The sequence below is a fragment of the Ranitomeya variabilis genome, chromosome 2 (genome assembly GCF_051348905.1).
Source record: "Ranitomeya variabilis isolate aRanVar5 chromosome 2, aRanVar5.hap1, whole genome shotgun sequence".
Classification (NCBI taxonomy): Eukaryota; Metazoa; Chordata; class Amphibia; order Anura; family Dendrobatidae; genus Ranitomeya; species Ranitomeya variabilis.
Genome location: NC_135233.1, coordinates 189,296,700 through 189,307,887, shown reverse-complemented (window position 1 = coordinate 189,307,887; position 11,188 = coordinate 189,296,700).

Sequence of the window (11,188 nt, the reverse complement as noted above, 5' to 3'; positions counted from 1 at the left end):
TCAAAGATGTCTTTTAAAGGGGATTTAACACAGTTGAAAGCTGAAGCCTCGTTTGGGCCTCCAAGACACAGCTTAACCAGGTTTTTTTTTGCAGATTGAAGCATTGCACACACAGTGTTTCTTTGCCAGTTTTTGCATCATTCCTTAACTTCTTCATGATTGGGCTAATTTCTGTATTCCTATTTTCATTTTTTCCTCTCCTTCTTCCAAGAGCCATAACTTTTTTATTTTTCCATCAATATGGCCGTATGAGGGCTTGTTTTTTTTTGTAAGATGAGTTGTACTTTTCATCGACACCATTCATTTTATCATGTGATGCACTGAAAAATGGGAAAAAAGTGATGAAACAAAAAAAGTACAATTCCAATGTTATTTTGGTTGTTTTTTTTTAATTAATATGTTCACTATATTTTAAAACTGACCTGGCAATATGATTCTCCAGGTCAGTATGCGTGTGCAGATACCGAACATGAATAGGTTTTCTTTTTACTTTAGTGGTGAAAAAAATCTGAAATTTGTAAACTTTGTCGACTTTGTTGCCATTTTGTGTTTCCATTTTCCGGGATCTGGGGCGTCTGAGCTGACATTTTTATTGATACCATTTTGGGGTATATGCCATGTTTTGATCGTTTCTCGTAGCAGATGTTAAAAAAAATGTAATTCTGACTTTTTGATTTTTTTTATTGTTACGCCATTTACTTATCGGATTAACTTATTTTATATTTTGATAGACTGAACATTTACGAACGCAGCAATGCCAAATTTGTGTTGTTTTAAAAGGGGTGATCTGAGCCTGTTGGATTTCTATTTTACTTTTCATTGGATTTAATAGTCCCCTTAGGGGACTTGAAGCCGTCTGATCGCTTGTACTATACATAGGAGTGCATAGAGAAAATCCCAGTCTCCTGTGAATGCCAGATAAATGCTTTCACTGGAGAATGGTGTAAAGGTACCTTCACACTAAACGATTTACCAACGATCAAGACCAGCGATACGACCTGGCCGTGATCATTGGTAAGTCGTTGTGTGGTCGCTGGGGAGCTGTCACACAGACCGCTCTCTCCAGCGACCAACGATGCCGAGGTCCCCGGGTAACCAGGGTAAACATCGGGTTACTAAGCGCAGGGCCGCGCTTAGTAGCCCGATGTTTACCCTGGTTACCATTGTAAAAGTAAAAAAAACAAACAGTACATACTCACCCTCTGATGTCTGTCACACGTCCCTTGCCGTCTGCTTCCCGCACTGACTGAGCGCCGGCCGTATAAGGCACAGCACAGCTAGGGCCGGACCATCGCCAGATGTCCCAGCGTCTCTTTGTCTGGCTGGACTCCTCTTCATGATTGCTTTGTCTTACTAACTTTCCATGTGCGGTTCTGCTGTGAAATCTCCGAATAAACTTCAGTCTCAGCTTGATAAGAGGATTGTATACATTTTTTTTCCCGGCACTTCCAGCTCTCAGTAAGGACTTTCTTATAATTGGTAATGATAGGCACGGGGGACATCAGCAGACCACCGGCTGTCATGGCAACCCATTGGTGTCCCACGATCACATCACGGCCACGTTACACCATCATATGCCATGAAATATGCGAGTTCGGCTTGTGAGCCCGCATCGAAGGCAGGATGCCGACATATGATGTGATAGTATGTGGTCATACTTCCAACGATGAAGAGCAGGCTGCTACCAATCAAAACCTGAAGCATGAACGTCACTTCTTCTAATGACTTTACACTATCCAAGCACTGAAGTGGTTAAAAGAATTGATGTTACAACTAACAGCAATGTCACTCTGACAGCACTGTGCCCAATTTCAGATGCCATGTGCTCCCCAAAGAAGCAACAGCGAAACGCGTTGGTACACCAACGCACTGGTTGGGCCACCAACGCACTGGTTGGGCATCGGTATGGGTAAGATGATTTGAAGTTACTATTTCTAATGCATTTGTGGTGACTCATAGGCCATTATCATTAGCTGGAGCTGTTATTTTATAGCTATGATCATATGACATTACATGTTTGGTTAAGTAGATTTTGCCTGGCATTACACAATTTTTATCTTTTTGCCCTGATTCTTTGTGACCTGTGGTGGTTCCTCAGTACATGCATTCATATATTTATTCATATGTTATTCACTATGCACATTATTAATGAATGGCATCTTGGACTTGCATGTCTGGGGTTCCCCCATATGGTTACATTGTGTGCCTTCCATTGCTTTCATGGTTATATTGCTGCCCGCTTGTTCTTTTAATACAAATTGACATCTAATATGGACTCAATGCTTTATTTGGCACGTGGTTTGTTTGTAATTTTTGCACTAATAACTTTACAGGATTTGTCTGTGGTGACTAATTTATAAGTAAGCACACTCCGTAGTGTATTTATACTATTGTTATGGTACTTAAAGCTCTCTGTGGTCTTCATGCATTTTCTTTTGTTTTTTTGAGAGTACCTCCGTTTTTTAGGAATATGTATTATGTACTTCATTGGTTCCAATATGTTTTCATGCCGTGTGCACACAGCCTGAATTCGGTTTTTAATAGCCCAATTTTTGGTTACATTTAATAGATGACATGAATCCATTTATTTGTAGAAGGGAGGCGTAAAGCCCAAAAATCAGCAATTCAAATAATGAAAATGCCCCCCCCCCTCCCCATACCTCCTGTCCTAAGCCTGGTTTTGGGACTGAAGCTCAGCTCCAAGTAAGGAGCAGATTCTGCATCTAGAGAAATAAAATGAAAGTGGATTCTTTCTACATGAATCTTATACGGCCACATTAACCGCAGGACAGTTTGTCTATTTGTGGGCACATACAGTTCCGGGAAATGTTTAGGCAGGTGTGGGAGAAATGCAGAAAACTAAGAATGTGTCCATAAATAGGAGTGAAAAAACACCCAAAAAGAGGGAAGATAACAAACCCAGATAATACAACTAATAAATATTTATTCAATTCATGTTTAAAATCTATCAAGGTGAGGTACCGCGTTTGTAGATCATTCATTAATCGATGTAATGTAGCATAACATGCTGTTATAACCAAGATTTGAATGCATGTAAAACAGATTTCGTGTGTTATACAAGTAGAAAGAAGGAACTGGGGGCTGACATCTTGGTTTCACAGCAGTAGCACGACACTAGCAGTGTCATATTACGGCACCCCATGGACATAGGAGATAATAGACCGCCGCGGACCCTATCTATAACATTGAAGAGGCATTAGCAGTTAGCTGGGCACGCCTCTGTGGGCTGTACAACTCACTGCTGTAGGTGTGACTGGCTGCCATTTTACTATAGCCCAGTGCTATCTGCCCTGATACACTTGCTCTCTATCGCTGCAGAACAGAAGCGCTGACTGGAGCCGGAGAGTGCGGGTGATTTATCTCCCTGCTCCTCTGTCTGTACTCCAGGCACTGCACGTTCTGAGCAGACATCCCCTGCTCTCACACGCTGCCCTCCCTGGGTGCTTTTCCTGCTATGTCTCCGCCTCCCCACTTGCACACAGTCCCGGAGATCTCCGGTAAGCTGCATTCTCTCCCCCCTGTGTCGCTCTTCCTCCTCTCCTCCCTGCATTCTCTCCCCATGTCCTTCTCCCTCCTCTCCCCGTGTCGCTCTCCCTCCTCTCCCCCCCTGCATTCTCTCCCCCGTGTCGCTCTCCCTCCTGCATTCCTCCCCCCCTGCATTCTCTGTACCCCCCCGTCACTCTCCCCCCTGCATTCTCTCCCCCCCGTGTCGCTCTCCTTCCTCTCCCCCTGCATTCTCCCCCCGTGTGGGGGGGTCTCTATGCGTGTGTGCAAGCATCGTCCGATGGGACTACAAGTCCCATCGGACGATGCCTGCTACACTGACAGTGATTGACACATTAGCCAATGATGGGACAGTAGTAGTCCCATCATCCGGCTAATGTGTTGAATGAAAAAAAAATACTCCATACATGCTACATACATACATACTACATTCATACTCCATACATATACTACATTCATACTCCATACATACATACTACATACATGCTACATACATCCATACATCCATACATGCTACATACATGCTACACACATGCTACACACATCCATACATCCTACATACATGCTACATACATGCTACATACATACTGCATACATACATCCTACATACATGCTACATACATGCTACATACATACATCCTACATACACGCTACATACATACATCCTACATACATGCTCCAAGAACCATACCGCGAGTGACCACAAGAGGGAGCCCCAAAAGTATAGTTCATAACAGTACCCCCCCTTTAAGGAGGGGTCACCGAACCCTCACCACGACCACCAGGGCGATCAGGATGGGCAGCGTGAAAGGCACGAACCAAATCGGCCGCATGAACATCAGAGGCGACCACCCAGGAATTATCCTCCTGACCATAGCCCTTCCATTTGACCAGATACTGAAGCCTCCGTCTAGAGAGACGAGAATCTAAGATCTTCTCCACCACATACTCCAACTCGCCCTCAACCAAGACCGGAGCAGGAGGGTCAACAGCAGGAACCACAGGCACAATGTACCGCCGCAACAAAGACCTATGGAACACATTGTGAATGGCAAACGACGCAGGAAGATCCAAACGAAAAGACACCGGATTAAGGACCTCCAAAATTCTATAAGGACCAATAAAGCGAGGCTTAAACTTGGGAGAGGAAACCTTCAGAGGGACAAACCGAGAAGATAACCAAACCAAATCCCCAACACGAAGTCGGGGACCCACACCGCGGCGGCGGTTGGCAAAACGCTGAGCCTTCTCCTGTGACAACTTCAAGTTGTCCACCACATGATTCCAAGTCCGCTGCAACCTATCAACCACAGAATCCACCCCAGGACAGTCAGAAGGCTCAACATGACCCGAGGAGAAACGAGGATGAAAACCAGAGTTGCAGAAAAATGGCGAAACCAAAGTAGCAGAACTAGCCTGATTATTGAGGGCAAACTCAGCCAATGGCAAGAAGGTCACCCAATCATCCTGATCCGCAGAAACAAAACATCTCAAATAAGCCTCCAGCGTCTGATTAGTTCGCTCCGTTTGTCCATTAGTCTGAGGATGAAAGGCAGACGAGAACGACAGATCAATGCCCATCTTAGCACAAAAAGATCGCCAGAATCTGGACACAAACTGGGATCCTCTGTCAGACACGATATTCTCAGGAATGCCGTGCAAACGAACCACATTCTGAAAAAACAAAGGAACCAGATCGGAAGAGGAAGGCAACTTAGGCAAGGGCACCAAATGGACCATCTTAGAAAAACGATCACACACCACCCAGATGACAGACATTCCCTGAGACACCGGAAGATCTGAAATGAAATCCATGGAAATGTGTGTCCAAGGCCTCTTCGGGACGGGCAAGGGCAAAAGCAACCCGCTGGCACGAGAACAGCAAGGCTTAGCCCGAGCACAAGTCCCACAGGACTGCACAAAAGTACGCACATCCCGTGACAAGGAAGGCCACCAAAAGGACCTAGCCACCAAATCTCTGGTACCAAAAATCCCAGGATGCCCTGCCAACACTGAGGAATGAACCTCGGAAATAACTCTGCTGGTCCATTTATCAGGAACAAACAGTCTATCAGGTGGGCAAGAGTCAGGTCTACCAGCCTGAAATCTCTGCAACACAAGTCGCAAATCAGGAGAAATGGCCGACAAAATCACTCCCTCTTTAAGAATACCAGCCGGCGCTGAGACTCCAGGAGAATCAGGCACAAAGCTCCTAGAGAGAGCATCAGCCTTCACATTTTTCGAACTAGGCAGGTATGAGACCACAAAGTCAAAACGGGAGAAAAACAATGACCAACGAGCCTGTCTAGGATTCAGGCGTTTAGCAGACTCGAGATACATCAGGTTTTTGTGATCAGTCAAGACCACCACACGATGCTTAGCTCCCTCGAGCCAATGACGCCACTCCTCAAATGCCCACTTCATGGCCAACAACTCCCGATTACCAACATCATAGTTCCGCTCAGCCGGCGAAAACTTCCTGGAAAAGAAAGCACATGGTTTCATCATAGAGGAACCACAGCCTCTCTGCGACAAAACAGCTCCCGCACCAATCTCAGAAGCATCCACTTCAACCTGAAAGGGAAGTGAGACATCAGGCTGGCACAAAACAGGCGCCGAAGTAAACCGGCGCTTCAGCTCCCGGAAGGCCTCAACGGCCGCAGGAGCCCAATTAGCGACATCAGAACCTTTCTTGGTCATATCCGTCAGAGGTTTAACAACGCTAGAAAAGTTAGCAATAAAACGACGGTAGAAATTAGCAAAACCCAAAAACTTCTGAAGACTCTTAACAGACGTGGGTTGAGTCCAATCATGAATAGCTCGGACCTTGACTGGGTCCATCTCCACAGCAGAAGGGGAAAAGAAAAACCCAAAAAGGAAACCTTCTGCACTCCAAAGAGACACTTTGAGCCCTTCACAAACAAAGCATTATCACGCAAAACCTGAAACACCATCCTGACCTGCTTTACATGAGAATCCCAATCATCAGAAAAAACTAAAATGTCATCCAGATAAACAATCACAAATTTATCTAGATACTTCCGGAAGATGTCATGCATAAAGGATTGAAACACTGAAGGGGCATTAGAGAGCCCAAAAGGCATCACCAAGTACTCAAAATGACCTTCGGGCGTATTAAATGCAGTTTTCCATTCATCTCCCTGCCTAATGCGCACAAGGTTGTACGCACCACGAAGATCTATCTTGGTAAACCAACAGGCACCCTTAATCCGAGCAAACAAGTCCGACAATAGTGGCAGAGGGTACTGAAATTTAACCGTGATTTTATTCAGAAGCCGATAGTCTATACAAGGTCTCAAAGATCCGTCTTTCTTGGCCACAAAAAAGAATCCCGCACCAAGAGGGGAAGAGGATGGACGAATATGTCCTTTCTCCAAAGACTCCTTTATATAAGAACGCATCGCAGCATGCTCAGGTACCGACAGATTAAATAATCGTCCCTTAGGAAACTTGCTACCAGGAATCAAATCTATAGCGCAGTCACAGTCCCTATGAGGAGGAAGAGCACTGGACCTGGACTCACTGAACACATCCTGATAGTCAAGCAAAAACTCAGGAACTTCTAAAGGAGTGGAGGAAGCAATAGACACCGACGGGGAATCGCAATGAATTCCCTGACAACCCCAGCTTGACACAGACATAGCCCTCCAATCCAGAACAGGATTATGAGCCTGTAACCATGGCAGACCCAAAACGACCAAATCATGCATTTTATGAAGAACAAGAAAACGAATCACCTCCCGATGTTCAGGAGTCATGCACATGGTCACTTGTGTCCAATACTGCGGTTTATTCTCTGCCAATGGCGTAGCATCAATTCCTCTAAGAGGAATAGGATTTTCTAAAGGCTCCAGGACAAAACCACAGCGCCTGGCAAACGACAAATCCATAAGACTCAGGGCAGCGCCTGAATCCACAAACGCCATAACAGGGTAGGAAGACAATGAGCAAATTAAAGTCACAGACAAAATAAATTTAGGCTGCAAGTTACCAACGGCGACAGGACTAACAAACTTTGTTAGGCGTTTAGAGCATGCTGATATAACATGTGTAGAATCACCACAGTAAAAACACAACCCATTCTGACGTCTATGATTTTGCCGTTCAGTTCTAGTCTGAATTCTATCACATTGCATTAAATCAGGCGTCTGTTCAGACAACACCGCCAAAGGTTTAGCGGATTTGCGCTCCCGCAAACGCCGATCAATCTGAATGGCCAGCGTCATAGAATCATTCAGACTTGTAAGAATGGGAAAGCCCACCATAACATTCTTAATGGTTTCAGAAAGGCCATTTCTGAAATTTGCGGCCAGAGCACACTCATTCCACTGAGTAAGCACGGACCATTTCCGAAATTTTTGGCAATACACTTCGGCTTCATCCTGGCCCTGAGAAATAGCCAGCAAAGCCTTCTCTGCCTGAATTTCAAGATTGGGCTCCTCATAAAGCAATCCGAGCGCCAGAAAAAATGCATCAATATTCGCCAATGCCGGATCTCCTGGCGCCAATGAGAAAGCCCAATCCTGAGGGTCGCCCCGCAAGAAGGAGATAACAATTTTAACTTGCTGAGCTGAATCTCCAGACGAACGAGGTCTCAAAGATAGAAACAATTTACAATTATTCCTAAAATTCCTAAATTTAAATCGATCTCCAGAGAACAGCTCAGGAATAGGAATCTTAGGCTCTGACATAGGACTGCCAATTACAAAATCCTGAATGTCCTGCACACGAGCAGCAAGCTGATCCACACTAGTAATCAGAGTTTGCACATTCATGTCTGCAGCAGAGGTTCAAGCCATTCAGAGGTAAAGGGGAAGGAAGGAAAAAAAAAAAAACAACTCAGAACTTCTTTCTTTTCTTTTAATCCCACTTCTGCAATGCATTAACTATTCAGTGGCCTGGCATACTGTTGTGATCCTAATGGCAGAGGATCGCAGGGTCTTCAGCAAAGTCTGCAAACATAAAAACTAGCTCTTAGGGAGGTGGTAACTGAGCTGACCACATACCTGATCCTAGCCCACAAATAATAGCAGCCGGGGAACGTGCCTACGTTGGTTCTAGACGTCTCGCGCCAGCCGGAGATCTAGCTAACCCTTTCAGAGAAAATACAGACCTCACTTGCCTCCAGAGAAATACCCCAAAGTAGATACAGGCCCCCAACAAATAATAACGGTGAGGTAAAAGGAAAAGACAAACGTAAGTATGAACTAGATTCAGCAAAGAGAGGCCCACTAAATAATAGCAGAAATATAGAAAGCGGACTTATGTGGTCAGCGAAAAACCCTACTAAAATATCCACGCTGAATATCCAAGAACCCCCGTACCGACTAACGGTATGGGGGGAGAATATCAGCACCCCTAAGAGCTTCCAGCAAAATCAGGAATCACATTATGAACAAGCTGGACAAAAAACAGAATAATACAAATAAACAAAAAACAAGAAAGCAGGACTTAGCTTATGTTGCAAAAATCAGGACCAGTAGACAAGAGCAACCAGACAAGGACTGATTACATGGATGCCAGGCAATGAACTAAGACTCCAGGAAGTTTAAATAGAAACACCCAGAGTCTTAACGAAGCAGGTGACTACAAACCTGGGGAAAGAGATCCAAGAACCATACCGCGAGTGACCACAAGAGGGAGCCCCAAAAGTATAGTTCATAACAGATCTCCCGTGGAGAGCAGCAGCATCAGATAATGCGACTGCTTTCCAGGGCCTCCAGGAACATAATGACGGGAGGAAGGTATCCTTCCACCACTGTATTCCTCCGCTGCTGTAAAAAAAAAGTCCCTAGTCTCACTTTATGGCATTGCTGGGTGAGACATTTTCCCAGTTCCACACAGCTTTTTGCCATAAAGTAAGACTTTGAACCTTAGTAACCTCTCAGTGATGCACTGCAGGAGCCATTGTCTCCTGTCAGTGTGTCACTGAGGGTCCTATAGAGCAGTGACATCACCCGATGTCACTGTTCTATAGGGGAGATCGTCGTGGGACACTCGTTATTAATTGGACTACGGCGGACAGGTAGTATACGGTTTATTATTTTACGTTTTTTGCAGGCGCTGAAGTATGGTAAGTTTGGTGAAATGAAGAATATTAAAATACTTTTTACTAATGTGTGCGCGTTTTATTAACCCTTTCTTACTATTGGATTAATAACGGATAGGCGTCTTATTGATGCCTCTCCGTTATTAACCCGGCTTAATGTCACCTTACAATAGCAAGGTGACATTAACCCCTTATTACCCCATATCCCACCGCTACACGGGAGTGGGAAGAGAGGGGCTAAGTGCCGGAATTGGCGCATCTTACAGATGCGCCATTTCTGGGGCGGCTGTGAACTGGTATTTGTAGCCGGGGGGGGGGGGGGCAATATCCATGGCCCCTCTCTAGGCTATGAATATCAGCCTGCAGTTGTCTGCGTAGCCTTTCTGGCTATAAAATATAGGGGGACCCCACGTAATTTTTTTTTGGGGGGTCCCCCTAGTTTAATAGCCAGTAAAGGCTATGCAGACAGCTGCGGGCTGATATTCATAGCAGGCTACAGATATTGGCCCCTGGCCGTCGGCTTTTCCCCTCTGTTGCAGAAAATTGCACGGGAGCCCACTCCGTTTTTTTTTTTTTTTGTTGTTTTTTTTTTTTATTCAACGCTCATAAAGGCCTCTTTCACACTTGCGTCGGTACGGGTCCGTCGCTATGCATCGGGCTGACGTACCTACGCACGTTGTGAAATTTGTGCCCGACGTGGGCAGCGGATGCAGTTTTTCAACACATCCGCTGCCCATTCTGAAGTCTGGAAGGAGGGGGCAGAGTTTGGGCTGTGCATGCGCGGTAGAAAATGGCAGACGCGATTGACAAAAAAGTTCACTTGAACGTTTTTTCATGCCAACGGTCCGACAAAACACGACGGATCCATTGCACGACGGACGCAACGTGTGGCCATCCGTCACGATCCATCACTAATACAAGTCTATGGGTAAAAAACGCATCCTGCGAACACATTTGCAGGATCAGTTTTTTCCGCCAGATCCGGGTGTTTCCGCCGGATCCATTTTTTTTCCACCGGATCCATTTTTTCCGCCAGATACGTTTTGCCACCGGATCCGTTTTTTTCCCGCCGGATCCGTTTTTTCCGCCGGATCCGTTTTTTCTGCCGGATCCGTTTTCCACCGGATCAGTTTTTTCCCCGCCGGATCCCTTTTTTTCAACCGGATCCGTTTTTTTCTACCAGATCTGGTTTTTCCCGCCGGATCAGTTTTTTTCCCGCCGGATCCGTTTTTTTCCACCGGATCCTTTTTTTCAACCGGATCCGTTTTTTTCCACCAGATCCATTTTTTTCCTGCCGGATCTGTTTTTTTTCCACCGGATCCGGTTTTTTTCCATCAGATCTGTTTTTTCCCACCGGATCAGTTTTTTCCCGCCGGATCTGTTTTTTTCCGCCAGATCAGTTTTTTCCACCGGATCCGTTTTTTCCGATGGATCCTTTTTTTCAATTGGATCCGTTTTTTCCAGCCGGATCTGTTTTTTCCCGCCAGATGTTTTTTTCCGCCGGATCCGTTTTTTTCCGCCGGATCCGTTTTTTCCGCCGGATCCGTTTTATTTCCGCCGGATCCGTTTTTTCCGCCGGATCCGTTTTTTTTA